The following is a 17,220-nucleotide window of genomic DNA, read 5'->3' as shown; positions in this document are numbered from 1 at the left end:
GTTAAAACACTGCAAGGCCTTTGTTAGTAATATGTATATTGCGCTTTTAATTTATTTTGTTAAAATGATATGTGCTAATTTGACAGAGATGATACAGATAAACGTGCAACAAATGCACCCAACTAAAGATTATTGGCAGTTACTTTACCTGGTTCGGCTTTTAAATTCAGGTTAGACAAGCTAATTTGTAAGAGAGTTTCAGCACAGAACAAACGGTGTGCATGAAGATCAATAATATAATCTGAAAAGGCTTTATGTCAAAGATAGATTACAGTTTCTTGTCTATTTTGCGTTTCCACTTCAGTTTAGCAACTTTAATTTCGAACTTTTATTTTGAAACGCACGTCGGAAGTGGTGTCTGTTAACACCAGGCTGCAGCTTGACGCGGGTCAGCTCGACGGACGCTGCCTTGGAAACGACATAAATCCAGTCCACGCAGCTGGGTTGCGAGCAGGGACCCAGATTTCCTCACTTCAAAGGCTTCTCTCCTCCTCTTCCTCCTCCTCCTCCGCCTCCACCTCGCTCCATCCATCGAGCTGCGAACATGGACGACCTGGAATGAAATGCAGAGCAGGAGAGAAGGAGCTGAGAGAGCCATTTAAATAAGCGAGAGAAGAAGAAGAAGAAGAAGAAGAAGCAGAAGCAGGTGACGGGAGAGACCGCAGGCAGGTAAATCTGACCGGATTTTAAATCGGCTTTGCATGTGACAGTATTGGTGTGGACACATGTCTCCTGTGGGCGCACGTAGATGGAGAGGGAGGGTGCGTTTGTTTTTGTTATTGCATCGCGCACAGGCAGAAAACACAATGCACCCCGCACGCACAGAGGGGCTGCATGCTTGTTAATTAGAGCCCATTCATCTGCAGGCAGGCGGGCAGGTTTTCACCCCTTCCCCACCCCCCACACCCACCCATGTAATCGTGACCGCCGCCGTTTTCCACCGCGCTGGTCAGGTGTGTCTCTGTTCTCCTGCAACAAAATGTCACCAGTTGGTCGGATGTGTCACAGGGTTTGGCAGCGAGCAAGCTCGAGGCTGCACGTCGACCAGAAAGAGAGCAGTGGGGCTTATGCAGGAGGCGTGCAGAGGATTAGTGTGTGTCATTCTGTCTGTCGATAGAGCGCTAAAATAGCACGTTTTTCAAATGGAGTTCAGTGTAGAGATAATGTCATAAACCACAAAATGAATGGGCTTAAACGTGTTTGTGCATGCACATATATTTCAACCCTATTCTATGGTAGAAATTCAAGCAGGTATCTGTCCTTTGGGGCATTCAGAATGCATTCAAACATATTTAGATTTATTCAGATATTTAAGTGACATATATTAGTTTTGAATAATCGACCTTCTGCATTCTGTACCTTCCCATCTGTCCTGCGAGCATTTGATTACTGTGTCTCGTTTTGCTGCTGCTGCTCTCGATGTTGCTCCTGTTGCTTGCTTGATTCTAGAGCTGCAAGGTTTCATTGATTTGTGGGCAACTATTCAATTAATAGCCAACTATTTTGATAATCGATTAATCGGTACAATTTTTTTAAAGAGAAAAAGTAAAAATTCTCTGATTCTAGCTTCTTAAATGTGAATATTTTCTGGTTTCTTCACTCCTCTGTGACAGGAAACTGAATAACATTGGGTTGTAAAAGGCCTGCTGTAATCCACCTGGGCTGAGCTCACCTGGATTTTTGTGGTTTATAAACCTACATGATATTTTACAGGGACAAGGGGGAAATGATCATTAAAGTGGATCAGGGAGCTCAGAAGTCAAGCAGCTGTCGGTTTGAATTACCAGAAACAAACACTGAGAAATTGTCCAATATTATAAGACATCATCATGTTATTTAATTATGATCGTTATCATTACAGGAATAAAAGTTTTCAGCGTTTTTCAGGCTTGATCGTTCACACTAGAATTCATCAATTAGCTGATCAAAAGACACAAAAATTGTTTAAGTCACGAATGAAGAAAAAAAAGCCAAAAACTCCCATATTTTAATTAATCAAATGTGAGCATCTGTTCAATAGCAATGCAGATGGAAAACTTAAGGGGTTTAGATCATTGATCAGACAAAACAAGCACATTTTTAAACTATTTTCTGACATTTTGCAGACCGAATAATTAGTGGTTTACCCCCAAATTATCTGCACATTTCCCAGTTATGTATGTTAGTGTCAGCATATTCAGACATCAGTGCAGGATGGTGAAGTCTGCGCTGTCACGTCATTATTTCTCATTTCTAAACCTCCCTCCACTGATCTGAGCCCTGTCAGAGTGAGGCTGACATGTGCAGTGGGGCTATAAGGAAGAAGATGCATCTACTAAACTGAGTGTAGCTGTTTTCAATATACATATATACATATACAGTGTGTTTGTTCAGAACTTGCAGGGCAGGTTAGCGTCATTGAACGGGGTGAGGGTTCAAACCCCTTTCATTAAAACTGCTTTTATTTAACGTTTAACCACTGAAAATGCCCGTTCTGTCATGAACAAGTATACTGAGTCCAATCTGTGAACAGCAACTGAGTCCTTTCAAGTCTAGACTCTGGCCTGGGTGAACAGTGATTAGATAATAGGTTTCCTTTGTGTGTGTGTGTGTGTGTGTGTGTGTGTGTGTGTGTGTGTGTGTGTGTGTGTGTGTGTGTGTGTGAAGCTGCTGTACAGTACAGAGTTGTATTCATAAGAGACAGTGCTCAGACAAGCTTGCGCTGATTCCTTACATAAGCGAATCATCGAGGAAGGAAGGCAAAGAAGGCTGAGCGCTAAATAAGCATAAAGGCTCTAACAGGGACACAGCACAACACACATAGATGCATAACTATACACACACACACACACACACAGGCAGTAACTTAACCGAGTGAGAAGCAAAGACAAAGCGGGGGTGATGCTGTGCTGGTTGACAGAGGAATGTTTTGCTGCTGGGGGCACAAAGGGCATTTTCCTGGTTTTTCAAGCGCTTTTTAGATGCACGCTTCTTCCCCCCCCAAAGGAATTTCTAGTTGGCTTGCATGAACATATTGTTGTCTCGTCCTAAACCCTCCGTACAGTACGGCTCACTAGTGATGATGTGTTTTTGAATGGGAGAGTACGAATGTTGTTTTGAGGACGCTTGTTCCAAAATGACATCGAAAGAAGCTAATTTAGCAACACACTTGCAGGCATGAATCATTCTGCTGATGCTGTTGTTGTTCATACGAAGTGATGTGAGAGGATTGAAACCACTCTCATGTCGCTATGGTGAATATGAAGCTACAGCTAGCAGGTGGTTAGCTTGCTAGCAACATGTAATTTTCCACAAACACAGCTTGTTCCTGTCTGTATGCAGATTAAACAAAAAGAACGGCTTAATTATTACAATGTAAAAGTGCTGGTTGGTGGAGCAAGCCAGGTTAGCTGCTTCTCCTGTATATCTAATCTAGGCTAAGCTAATCGCCTGCTGGGACTAGCTTCATATTTACCATACAGACATCAGAGCAGTGTCTGGCTTTGCAACTTTAAAGCCAGAAAGTAAATTAGCTTACTTCCTGAAATAGCCAAGCAACGACCTCCCTATTTTAGAGGAATCTGTTCTGGGTTTAAACACTGATTTATTGGACATCAGGAGAATATCTCAGTTTTCCTAACGATAATTTTGAACATTGTTGCCAATCCTTTAGCGAGGAACACGTTCTGCATGTCATGTGCCAGGACAGTGTGTTCTTTAAGTTCGTATCAAACAAGCCTGATCACTTTGGTCTTTCTCCGTTTGCTTCACTTCTGTTTCTTTTCATCTGTGAGTCCTCTTGATGCAGGCTTGGTTTGAAGCTCTCGTCATTCTTTGCTCTGGCGTAAACAAAACTTACTGCCTCTGTGCAGCGCTCTGTCGCTCCCCTACAAGTGAAGGTGGGTGGAATATCAGGCTAACTTTGATTTCATGCTTGTACCTGAGGTTTAGGCTCTCGGTCTCACCACTCAGCATGTAAATACATAAAATGTCGGCTGTGTCGTTTAGAAAACGGACTGCTGCCAACCTGACAACAGCCTTCCATCCTGCTCTGTGTGTTTTTGTGTGCCAACACCTTGCAGAGTCTGTGCTGCGGATTTAAAGCTGCTGCTTCGTCCTGAGCTGTTTCTCTGCTGAAACACTGAGGATGATTAGGATTCCAGAGGAAAGCGGCGTGTTTTCACACTAATCTGTATTTCAGGAGTTGTCCGTCCCTCAGTGGAAGGTGAACAATGCTATACGTTTTCCAGATGCAGGCATGTTTTCTGTTCTTCCTCCCCGAGGAGCTTGTTCTGTTCCTCAGCTTCCTCTTTGGACCAGATCGGGTCGATTTTTAACCGTTACCAGGTGAATGGATTAAACAGATCCCGGCCTTCCTCGGATTTCCTCCTCTAACGCGTGTTCGGTGCGACTCGTTGCGGCTAATGGTCTGAATTAACTCTGAAGATACACAGCAGCCTCTTCAGGGTGCACTCAGGCTGAGTGATGCGGCCACTTAGAGGTCCTCTCCGGGGCTATTCATAGTTTGAATAACCATCTGACACATTGAATAGAATTTGTCCGTCATGAGCTTTCCATACAGCATGTTTCACTCCGTTCCCATTGAACGATGTCGTAGTTACAGAAAAACGGTTATAGCGAAAGCCACTTAGTATAGAATGTGAAAATGTCTGCCTCCTCCCAATGAATTGGCTGAAAGCAACCCTTTGACCTCCTCTGATTTCAGTAGCATTATCACATTTTTCTCCCATGAAGTTTTTTGTCTATCATGCATCATAACTCCTCAGCTGCAGACAGGAAGAGGAAGCTGTTCAGCGTTATTACTGTCTGGAAACATATGTTTTCTGAAGCACTTTCTCTTGCTGCCGGGATCGTCGCCCGGCTGTGTTTCGCCCAGAATCTGCAGAGCGTGTCGTCCGTCTTCCACCTGGTCGCCCGACCTCGCTGCTTTAACTCTCGGTGGGACGATGCAAAGTGCAAGCAAGGCCGGTCTATTGACGGCGCGGCCGCTGATCAGCCGCTGCGTGCGTGCCTCCTTTTGTGTCCGTCGCTGCTTTGTGTGTCTCTGAGCTTCTTTAATGCCGCTGTGTGAGGTTTATTTTAAAACCACACACACTATCGGCGTCTTCATCCGTTATTTCTACCCTCACGTTTTCACGCCACACCCAAGGACGTCGGGCTTACTTGGCCATTTCTAGGCTGGTTCGTTGCCGTGGCGATCACATGTGCTGGTGGCTGTATTGAACCCCAGCTATCGATCCAGCGCCGACCTGAGCGAGCGGCTGATTGAGTGTGTGTATGCTGTATTAACTGCTGTGATTTAAAATGAAGGGAGTTTAAGTGGTAGGACCACATCTTCAACATGATGCTTTTTATTGATCCCTGTGGTGAAACCGATCCGTCTCTCCTCCGCCCACAGGGAGGCCGGAGGTAGCCTTTAGTGTTCAGTGTCTTGCTCAGAGGCGCTTCAACAGAGTGGATCCTCACAGATCCTCAAACCTCAGGAAAGGTTGTCTCAATTTTATAAGATTTTGCACATCAAAGTCCGTGTACTTGTCATTACAAAATCATGACAGAAGATCCTACATTAAAAACCAGATATGGAGTTTGCATTGCATTATGGGAAATGTAGGATCTAGTGTTGTTGGAGCTTGAGCCCTGCTCATGCCAATAAGTCAAGATGTCTTAGCTGCTGCTGCTTCTTTTTGTCATTGATCTGTCTCCTGCAAGTTGCCCAAACTAATCAGTCACTCCAACTAGTGCATAACCAGTTAGCTGATGGACATAAACAGTTTTGATAATCGATTAATCATTAATTAGTGCTCAGCGTTCGCTAATCATAGCTTCTGAAATGTAAGGATTTTGCTTCATTTTGTCTGTTTTATACAAATCATCTTTTGCAGTATTCAATCTGATGTCATCACCTTCCGCTTTATGGACTTGTGATGGACAACTTTTAACATTTTATCGTTAACCAGAGAACAATAGACTAATTAATTGTGAAAATAGTAATTATTTGCAGCCCTGCGTCCAATCCAAATCGCAGTTTCAGCCAGAAACCAGGTTAGATAATGTCAGTCAACTCCACAATATAGGCTCAAGCTCAGGGACCAGAAGAGAAAGTGGACGCTGTAGCGTTGGCGAGCGAAGCTTCCTGCCTCGCTGCTGCTCAGCAGACAGCTTGGATTTCACTCAACTTTCAATCCCTCACTTCCTGTGAGCGGAGACGTGCTCCTACGCTGCAGCAGGACTTCATTTGGGCTAAAACAGCTAATTCTGTGCGGTTTCTGTCACTGGGGGTCGGACCAGACTCCCACGCTGGCGTGTTTTTGAAAAGCACGTCGCGCTCGCTGCAGATTGAAGTCGTCTCATACAACATGTTGAGCAGGAAATCACACATTGTAGTTTGTCTGTGAGCCTGTCACAGAGCATTAAGTGATGGGAAGTACTCTTTGGAATAATCAAGTAAACTCATGGGCTGCCTCAAGGCAAGACAAACACACACACCCATAACACACACACACACATACACACACACACACATACCCTCCCTTTGTGATATCTCTCTGCAGCTTGTGAGCATAGTAGTGATGTATGAAACATTACAGCTTTGAGTCTGAGGTTTTTAAAGTAGCATAGTTTTTTAGATAAGTCAATTACAGTTGAAACTAACACAGCTTTCGGCAATATGACTATATGTGTCATTTCTCCAGTTTGTACGATATATGACGATATATACAGCAAGACAGTACAATTTGTCTGTTATCAGAGATTTTACCAAATCAATTATAAAACAATCTGAGTCAACAGGCAGCCCTGTTTAATGACCGTATTGGCTTTTTATATGTTTTTTGCATCACTGTGGTAAACTTTGATTTGTCAAGTTTTTATACACTAGCTTAACCAAAAGCAAACATTTCTTTCCAGTTATTTTACCCATAAACTGTGTATGTGTGTGTGTGTGTGTGTGTGTGTGTGTGTGTGTGTGAGTGAGTTTTTTTTTTTTTTTTCATACATCTTGATGTATCGTAGATAATTGTCTTGCAATCTTTCGAGTATTGGAGCATCGTTGTATCATGATACCATCGTTTTCGTGGGCAACGTATCATGATTGTATCATACCATTAGAGTTACATAGAAACATAGAATTACATCCCGAATCTGTTTGAATCCCTGAAGTTCCTGTGTTAAGGTTACTGGAAAATTGCATATTTAAATTTGTATGATACATAGTCAACAGATGTGTGAACGTCACTTTTCAGAGGCCTACACTACCTCACTGCAAAATCCATGTAGCTTGTTAGCATGCTAGCTTCAGCTTGTTTATGTACATTCAGTGTTTTTTTCAAAATTATATTTTTGGTGCAAACAGGCCGATGTTTGTGCAGTTTTAAAGGTAGATGACTATTTATTTTGGCGTTTTTACCAGCCCACAAGCCTCTCAACATTTCCTGGTGTCTTACTGGTTTCTTTGTCAGCCTCCCTCCTGTCCCATCTACCCCAGTTTAAAGTGGGAGCAGGGAAACTGGGACACACATCACATCACAGCTTTAATGTGACCTGTCTTTCCCTGCCTTCATCCCAGTGCCTGGCCCTATACTGTCCCCTGTCCCTGCACCAGTACACCCAGTTTGCCGTGTGTGTGTGTCTGTGTGTGTGTCTGTGTGTCAGGTCACATGGTTCTGCCGGATGACTTGTTGCAATCGTGCTGACGCCAACACATTTAATTGTGAGAGACGGGGTCGCAGAGGGGCATGAGGAGGGTTCTCACAACACACACACACACACACACACACACACACACACACACACACACACACACAGTGGAGGGCTGAATACAGTTCAGAAACATTGCATTCATTCTGTGGCTGACCTGTTTAGTAGCCACATTAGCAGAGAATAGAGTGGACTAGAAAAGCCTTATTCTGCTGATGTTCAGTCAAAATCAAGCTCTTTAAAGGACCGTTCCAGTGTTTTTACATGTTTTAGCCCTTTAGCTAAAAGCAAAATGCATTTCAGGGTTTCCCATAGTGCTTAATAGTGGAGTATATAATGTTGATATAAGTGCCTCTGCTAACTATGACACGTTTATGTAATATGGTATTAAGCTCATCAATCATCAGGAAAATCAATGTATGCATTACTCGAGCCTCTCCTGCTTTATTATGGGTACAGTAAATAATACTGCACTGGCTCCAGCTGCTTACTTAACGGATTACTTACTGTTTACAGCCTGTTTACGCTTTATTACTTCTATTTATTACTACTTGTTTATATATGTATACATCACAGTATACTGAATATATGCGTACCTGTCCACAACCTGTTCACATTATAGTTTATACATTTTACTATTAGTTACCTGTATACTGCAGTTTTATAATATTTTATATTATACATTATATACCTGTATTTTAGCTGCTGCACTATTTAATGTCTTAGATTAAAATGAGATTTTGCTGCACTTAGGTGATTTTTCTTAGTACATACTGTATATTAATACTATTGGAGATACGACAGATATCACAAAAAAAGGACTTAGCTAGCATTAGCAGCTAATGCTACTTCCGGCTTCCCTACTTCCCTAACTCTTCCCTGTCACAGCTATGTGCTGATTTATGTGCTGGGACATGCGCCCACACAGCGTTAGTGAAAACAACTTTCAGAGGATTGAGACTGACCCATTATGAGGTGAACAATAGCCAATCAGCAGCATTTTAATGAACAGTTCATCCTCCTATCGGAAAAATTCAGTATTTGAAGTAAAAAACCGAGGAAGTAGTTGCTTTATTTTAGCCACAACGTTATTAAAAACTGCATCTGAGCCTTAGCTTCTGGGCTAGCTTCAGACCTGTAGCACATTCATCACAGCAAACAGCTTGGCGTGTTTATTTTAGAGTTAGTGTAATGTTTTTCCTTAGCAAAGCTTCAGACGTCAGCCTGTCCTTGAAGGCAGCACCAAGGAGAGTTTTGAAAATGTTCTCTGCACGCATTACATATACAGACAGGAAGTGCTCATTGATGGATTACCTGCTGATTCTTTGTACTCTAGTACATTTAAGTGGAACAAATGGCCACGTTGGGAAAGTGGTTGGCACTGATGTAAAGTATGTAATGAATGTGTAGTTAATGAGCTGAAACTAGGAAAAGATGACCGTTATGCAGTTTTAAAGAGGATCCAGGATTTATGGACCGACACCGATCCTCAGATCCGCTATCATAACAGCGGGAGGTCATTAATGTCATTTAATACAAACCAGTATAGAAGGTATTAATCTCACTTGAATGTCAGTGTAACCCTGAACGTGGCCTGAGCTGAATAACTGAAAAACATTCACAAGCAGTTTTAATTATTATTTTTTGCATGGAGCACTGTGGTAAACTCCGCCCGTCTGGTACAACGAGTAGATAAAAACAAATACCACTAATGAATTGCAAATACGATTTGACTGTCAGGATGGGAACTGTGTGTGTGTGCGTGTGCGTGTGCACGGCCGTCATTGTGCCTTTGGCTCTTTTGTCTCACATGTTTTATTCACTGTTCATTAAAGTGGCTGTTTCATAACACTTCATCTGCATTCACCCTCAGTTAAGAGGTACTGTAGACACACACACACACACACACACACACACACACACACACACACAGGAGACAATGAAGTGACTGAGATCTTTTGCAGAACTTCATTGCCCCAGTCTAAACTCTCGTCTCTCTCTTCTCGGCCCTGCTCCGATGGCTTCGTTATGCAGCCAAAAATGAAAATACTTCCAAAGAAACCATGACAACAACTCCACAGAGCCAAAAAAAAAAAAAAAAAAAAAAAGATAGCGAGAGGAGGCAAGTGTAAAATCTCTCGTCTGCTCCTCTCTCCTCTCGCTACGTTTTTGCATAATTTGTTTTTAGGGAGGATTAGTGCAAAAGAGGGGGGGAAGTGCCATCGTAATTGTGATCATTTTGTACAATGGCTCCTCACCCAAGAGCATCAACAGATACAGACATCAAAGAGCGAGGAGCTGGAGGAGGGCGGGGGCATGAGGGAGCTGGAGAGTTTAGGATGGAGGAAAACGGTTTCAAGAGGAGGAGAAAAGGAGGCCAAGAAGGAAGCGAGAGTGTCGGAGTGTGTCTGGGAGGGGGGCTGGGGTGAAGATGAAGCTGAAATCATGGCGGTTTAAATTTAAACGATCTCCCTCGTTTTGTTTGAACATCAAACACAGCCGGCTTTCTGCCGTTTTGGTGACATCAAGCAAAACAAGGCGTTTTTCATACAGCTGAGAGCTCGTTGCAGTTTAATTTATTTTATTTTTTTCACATCTGCTTTGTTCTCTGTCGTTCGCCTTTGTAGGCCGACGTCTGGCGTACGACCAAGCCAAGAGCTTCCCGGCCCGCAGAGCGAAACCAGAGTAATCCCGATTCAGAATAAAACATTATCTCTGTTTCACTGTGTTGGCTCACTGTCCTGTTTTCATAGCCGTGTGCTCACTGCCTGTCAGTCAGGCCTGGATTTAAAGCCCTCACTGTTATGTTACATGGATTTCAAACTGCTTGTTATTAACTGAGAAGCCTTACCTGATCCAGAAAAGTGACGTCTGCCATCGTAAAAGTCGTAAATATTTTCCTGTGGCTTTTAAAATGTTCTGGTTTGTCAAAATCCACCCAGCTGACATCTAAGAGGATGAAAATAAGCCATATTTTGCAAATTCTCTCCCACTAATACACAAGGACAGTAAAAAAAAAAATTTTTTTCAACAAAGAATTTTTTCTTTGTTGTTTGTTGAATAGGTTTTTCTGTTTTTTGAAGGTATACAGTGCAGGAATAATAATAATAATAATGATCTTATGTAGAAAAGACAAAATGGGTATAAAACAGAGGAGAATAAAATCCACTTGATAATGATAATAGGATGAAAATAAAAAAATAAAGACAATGCATAAAACTACACAATAAAATATTAATGCTTGTACCTGCACTGCAAGTGACTGTTTTGGCAGCTTTAATGGAAAAGCTGATTCTCAAGCTAACTGAGCTAACCACGGGTGCCCACCCATCCTTCAAAAACCAGACCAACGCTCTTTTTGGCGCTGTGTCCTCTATTTTTGTAGCTTCCTCTTGTGTGTCTGCTGCTTACTGTCTTGCACCTGGTCACTATCTTTTATATAAAGTCCCGACCTCACCTGTGCCTCCACCTGTTATTGGCTGCGAGCCCAGAAACGTCCCGAGCACAGCAAAATATGAAGAAAATAATAAAATTTCAAGGTCTCACACACACTTCTCATTAGTGATGACTGAGTCGGATTAATTTAAATTATGCCTTTAACTAGTAGATAATAGTTAATAGTTCTATTTCTGGATTATCAATATTTATGCAAAATAAGTCATTACTTGCAGTTAAGTGTTCTTATTAAAGGGGTGCTGCACTGATTTTACATTGAAATTCAATGTACTCATCATGAGAAGTACTACTCAGTGACAACAGTTGTAGAGTGTCCTCCGTGGCGCTGGAGGAGCTTTTCAGAGCTTTAAAAAATGACCTTGATGATGTCACAGTGATGTCATCAGGGTTGCCTCGGCCTAGGCCTGGGTCTTAAATGTCAAACAGAAAGCCTGCGCTACAAACTGGAGGTCTGGGTTTGAAAGCAGTGGGAATTTAGAGGGAAGAGGCTGCCGAATGAAGGAAATGTTTACCAGTTGCATTATGGGAAATGTAGGATCTAGTGTTCTTAGGACTAAAACTCGGGATATAGCAGCCTCTTCTTTAAATGTTGGAAATTTGGAATAACAGGCTTGATTATTGAAAAACTGGAAACTTCAAATTAGATAATTTTCATATTTAATTGGTTGTTTTCATCTGAATTTGAAATATCTTTGATCTCTTGAATGAAGCCGACATAAAATGTATGAATTCGAAGCAGTTTCCTAAAAATTGATTTGAGTTTCATTTAAATCGCCATGTTTTCTGTACATATTATTTAACTGCTAATGTACGTTGTCTTGAAAACACAAACAAACTGAACTAAGCAGTCACGTTGAAAATAACACATTACATTTAAGTCTTTATGGAAAACAACCCTAATCCACAGAAAAGTAGGTGTCACAGCACATGCAGTGCAACCCTCCATTAAGCCTCTGTTGTCCTGCTGTCTTTTACTCATTTACATCACCGAGCGACCTGATAACACTGTTAATTATACATTCGCCTTCCGCCACTATTCTTAGCATCCATAAGCTTCACTTCTTTATTCACACATGAGCTGCGCTGCTTGTGCTAATTAGCCTGCATGTTTTACACCGTACTGCAGGGGGACGTATGTGACAGTGTATACTCGGTGGCTTGTGGAGCGTGTATCGTATCGCTGGCGTGACCGTGTGCTGTGGTTGACTTTTTGAAGTGGTTTGCTGACCCTTGTTGTGTTTCATTTCATGAAATAAAAAAATTGAGGTTCCCACACGGCTCAGGGGTTAAAACGCTGACCGTGAACTGAAATGTTCCCATTTTGAATCCAGCTGGGGACCTTTGTTGCATCTCTCTCCACCTCTTTTTTTCTTTCTTCTGTCTACCGTCAAGAAGGCATAAAATGCATCCTGTAAAGAATGGGTAAATACAAAATTCTAATACTTAAGGAACAAAATTGTGAACAGAAAAAGAAAAGGTACAGATACAAGTGATTTTGAGGTGCCACTCCGGTGATGACCCATTTTTTTACTTTTGAATTCAACAGAATTTGGTTCCTGATAAAGCAAGCCATCTTTAATTTAAGCAGCATGCTGTGTTGTCATGTGAAAACTTGCATCCCTTTTTGGTGATTCTCATGTTTTATCTTCATTTGCAGGTAAACCTTTACCAGTTTTAATCCTGTGTTATAAATATGTTTGTGAAATAATCTGTAATAGGATTCAGCTGCAGTGTTTAAATAATGGGGCATGCAGCTAGTTCGGGACTTAACAGCAACTAGCATGTAGCTGTCGCAATGTGAAATCTTGCATTCAATTTATGTGATTTATGAAGATGTAGACTCAAGAAACCCTTTAATAATCCACATCGGATCAGCTCTTTAGTGCAGGATTAAATATTCTGTTCTACTCTGAAAAATAGAGGTTTTGTCAGTCTGACCAGCCTTTATTCCTGTCATTCAGAGAAGCTACAGTGCAGCTAATCTGTTAGCGGTACATAGCCCCTTGAATATACATGCTTGCATGTAGCATGTCATGTTAGCTTTCAGTATACAGAACCAGCTAGCGGTCGCATTAAAGGGAATAGAACTCGGTCCCTCATGCAGTATATCATCTGATTATATCATCATAAAGCATCATGGCTTGTCATTTCCATTAGTTACTGTATGAAGCTAATTAACTGCGACTTTGCAGGTCCCTCCTATGGAGCTGGACTGGAGGCTTGAGTGTGAGAGGGTGGAGGGCGGGTTGTTAACCTTTCTCAGAACAGACTGAGGCTTGGTGTAGCACAGTGGGAGGTGTGTGTGTTTATATGGCCGAGCAGACGGAGCAGTAATAGCATTAGCTGATGCTTGCCCGACCGCCTGCAGGAATGATAAGTTTGATTAAGGACAGTAATTAATACTGTCTCCATCTTTATCTGTCTGCCTCACACAGACAGTCCTGTATATAAAGAAATCCACAGAAGACGAGTCACAAATGATTAATTATATGCCCAAAATACTTGAAATGTACTACAAAGTGGACCAGACAGAGCCCATCAGCATGAGCCCCCTTCCTCCCCGGGGAGGTGTTTGGGTGCAACAGCCAATCCTGGGAGGGGGGGGGGCTGTTTGGCCCAATGTCTTAGCACCTCCTCACAAACAGGCTGCTTCGGATCAGAGGGATAAAGTCTCATCTGATTACACTGTTGTTATACCCACAGCCATCAAACATGAGGAGGAGCAGAGACGGAGGAAGATTAGTTAAATGTAGACACAGACGAGGGAGAAGTGTGACAAACAGCCGTGACCAAGACGTGAACTTTGGATGCTTTCCCAGAGAAGCTCATTAGTCGTGTCACGGCGGGTGTAGTAGCGTCCCCGTGGTTACTGCAGGAAGTCGATCCTCTTGTTAATTTAAACACAAGATACTTGTGCTCAAAAAGAGGATTCATTCTCAGTGAAGAACCTTGGAGCTCTAATCTGCCTCTATACCTGCCAAAGAGCAGTGATTCCTAACACGTCTCTGGGGGTCATCAGGTGGAAACCTCCCTTCAACAGTGTTTCGCCTACTTAGTCCCACTACACCTCCAGGAGGTTAGGAAGTGAACTCCGGCGTCCCAGAGTCACCCCCCCTAGTGCCAGTTCACACTGCTCCTACACAATCCAAACAGCACCGCCACGTTCAACTGACCCAGAGATGCTCCAGGTAGTGGCCAGTACCGATGCTACCATTTAACTATTGCTAATGCTACTGCTAACCGCTAGGAAGAACAGAAGAAGACAATACAGTTCCGATGCTACCATTTAGCTAATGTTATGTGCTAACCACTACCTGCTAAGAGGAACAGAAGAAGACAATAACGCTAGATTCACCTATACTGTTAATGTTAATTGCTAGCTACCAATACTAACTGCTAAGATACTATCATACTCTCACCGCTTTAGCTATTGTTAGCTGCTACAATGCTACCACAGGCCTAGATGCCACATGTAACTGCCGATTGCCACACTACCATCATCTACCCCTGCCTCTCACCAACTGCACCAAGAAAAAGCGGGGTGGGAATACAAACCCTGGTTCGGGTAGGGGATAGAAAATAAAGAGGTAGAGTCAAAAGATGAAAGTAGGGATTGGATACAGACCCTTGTTCGGGTAGGGGGTGGAAAATTTAGAAGGTGCTGAAGGTGGAGGCCTAAACCACAGACTAGATTTAACAGCCTCTTCTAACATTTCCTTCAAGAAGCAGCAAACCCTACCATTTCCTTCAAAAAGCAAACAGAGCAGGAAAACAAACCCTAACATTTCCTTCAAGAAGCAGACAAAACAGGAAAACAACCAAAAAGATCAAAAAACAAGCCAACTCTGTGTCTTACCACGCAAACTCACCTGAACAGGCCGCATGGTCCCAAAGAGAGACTCTAGCTGGCCACACCCCCACCTTATCTAAACTTCCTGGTTCTCTTCCTATTGGCAGAGCGAGAAGATGGGGCGGGGAAAGCAGAGCAGAGAAGATCTCAGTTGCGACTGTTGTATCTGCAGCTTAGTCATACTTCAGTCAAATCTCACACAAAGTTGGAGGAATTTAAAAAACTTTTTACTTCCTGTTTACCAGATGCTTTTTGAAATGCTTTAATTGTCCTGACGTTCATACGACCTTTGAGGTGAAGATGTAATTAGTATCCACTTCTGTTCACCAATGAAGGATTGACTCATCCGTTGACGATGATGTTGCTTTGGTCTCTGCTGCAGCATGGTAGCATGAATAAATCTTACCGTTAGATGTAATTTCTTAGTACCAGCTGTAAGATGTAGGCGGGGAAATTGAAGCAACATAATATTTAAAAGATCTGAAAGGTTAAGTCAGAAACTGAACCATTAGGAAGGAAGAGATTTTTCAAGAGTAAGATGAGAAGATTGCCCGGCCCAGCAGCCGCTTAGCTTAGCATAAAGACCAGAAACCTGGCGAACAGCTAGCCTGCCCCTGACCGTAAATAAAGAAATCCACCTACCAGCACCACTAAAACTCACTAATTTACTGTTTTAATTAAGTTGTTCTTGGCCAGAGGCGGTGACCTCCTATAAATCTTACCTAAGCTAAGCGTGTTTCCCAAAAGACCAAACTCTTCCTTTAAGAAGGAATGGAAACTGGTAGCAACCTTGCAAAAGAAACCCAAGTGACCTTCTAAAACTGATCAATCAAAGTCAAAGCACTGGGCGGAAACTGTTCATCTCCAGACCTCTATTAAAGGCCTCCATTATCAGCCTCATACAACTAGTTCAATTTCTGACATAAACTCAAGTCAGAACAGCACAAAAACAATATATTTAATGTTTTAGCTCATCGGCTTCATTGATTTTTAAAAATATCTGCTTATTCTGAATTTGATGCAGCAACACGTTTCAAACAAATTCGCACAGGAACGCTTCAGAAACACCTGTTTGGAACATTCCACAGGTAAACAGGTTGAATCAGGTTTGTACCATCTCTGCTGACATTAGTTTGAACCATTGTGGCTTTTGCTACATTCTACATGTCTTCGCCTTCTTTCAACACGCTAGCAGCCAGCGGCTAACACCCTCTGACAGGGTAATTCATGCGGCTACGACTTCTCTCAGCAGTGTCCCAAAACGAGTGTCCTTTCAGAGTTTGACGTCCTGAACTGTTAGACCAGATCCACTGTTGTGCATTTCCAGTGCTGCGCCCTGAAACTCTGCAGGTGTCGGGCTGCTGTAAATCCTCCGGAGACCTACTTTAAAGTTTCTGGTTTTCACAGGGATGTCCAACCTTCCTCCCTTTACCTTGCCGTTTTCTCTCCTTCCTTATCTCTCCCTGTCCCCCTTTTCTCCGTCTCTCTTTCATACTATTTTCGGAGTCGCGTCGAGCTCCACTTTTAAGCGGAGCGGATTCCTGGGCGCGTTACCATGGCGACGTTCCCATGGCTCCACGACACACTTTTTCGCTTCTCCTTCTTCTTGTTACATCTTGTTAATTTTCTCCTTCCCTCTGTGTCTGCTGGTCCCAAAAAGTCTTAAGACTAAAGACTTCATGTAACTTAGCTATAATTATTAAGTCTCTAAAGTCAACTCGGTGAAATTTACCATCATTTGGTCATTTAGGTCAATGCTCTGAGATGTTTAATCTCTGAACAGAACTGATCAGACCACATGAGGTCAGCGTGTAAATAGCCTGATCCCACAGATAGAGGATGTTAGTAAGGACAATTTTACACTTGTAGTGTCTCACGGTGGAAGACAACTTATTCTAGTATGTGTAAGATTCCTCACAAGGCCCTTCACAAGTTTAAAGACATTTGTGGCGCTCTCCAAGATGCATTTTAGCTGTATCATCATCCTTTTTAGTTCATTTATCATGTAAAATATGTTTAAGGGACCTTGAAGAAATGCAGCTAAAAGTTGAAGTATGTTTACAGGTCTCAGTCCAAATACAAAATAAACCTGTATTATATCCAAGCGACCCACAGTGAGTGTGAAGGGTTCATGCACAACAAGAATAATGGCATGAAGGTGATAAATTATGCTAAATCATGAGTGCAAATAATTAATTTGAGCACAAAGTCTGTTGGTT

At 42.4% G+C, this 17,220-nt stretch overlaps 1 protein-coding gene across 1 annotated transcript in view; it reads left to right on the top strand.

The window, feature by feature from the left end:
- Window positions 1-465: 465 nt before the first annotated feature.
- The window catches only part of zgc:109889 (uncharacterized protein LOC553542 homolog), a 37,802-nt gene continuing 21,047 nt past the window's right edge, over window positions 466-17,220 (top strand). Inside the window, exon 1 of the mRNA XM_041965319.1 lies at window positions 466-669. The gene's annotated coding sequence lies outside the window, so the exon portion shown is untranslated. The remainder of the gene's footprint in view (window positions 670-17,220) is intronic.

Source organism: Chelmon rostratus, chromosome 23 (genome assembly GCF_017976325.1).
Source record: "Chelmon rostratus isolate fCheRos1 chromosome 23, fCheRos1.pri, whole genome shotgun sequence".
In the NCBI taxonomy this organism is placed as follows: Eukaryota; Metazoa; Chordata; class Actinopteri; order Chaetodontiformes; family Chaetodontidae; genus Chelmon; species Chelmon rostratus.
Note: the sequence above shows the minus strand (reverse complement) of the source record. Positions and strands in the feature narration are given on the sequence as shown.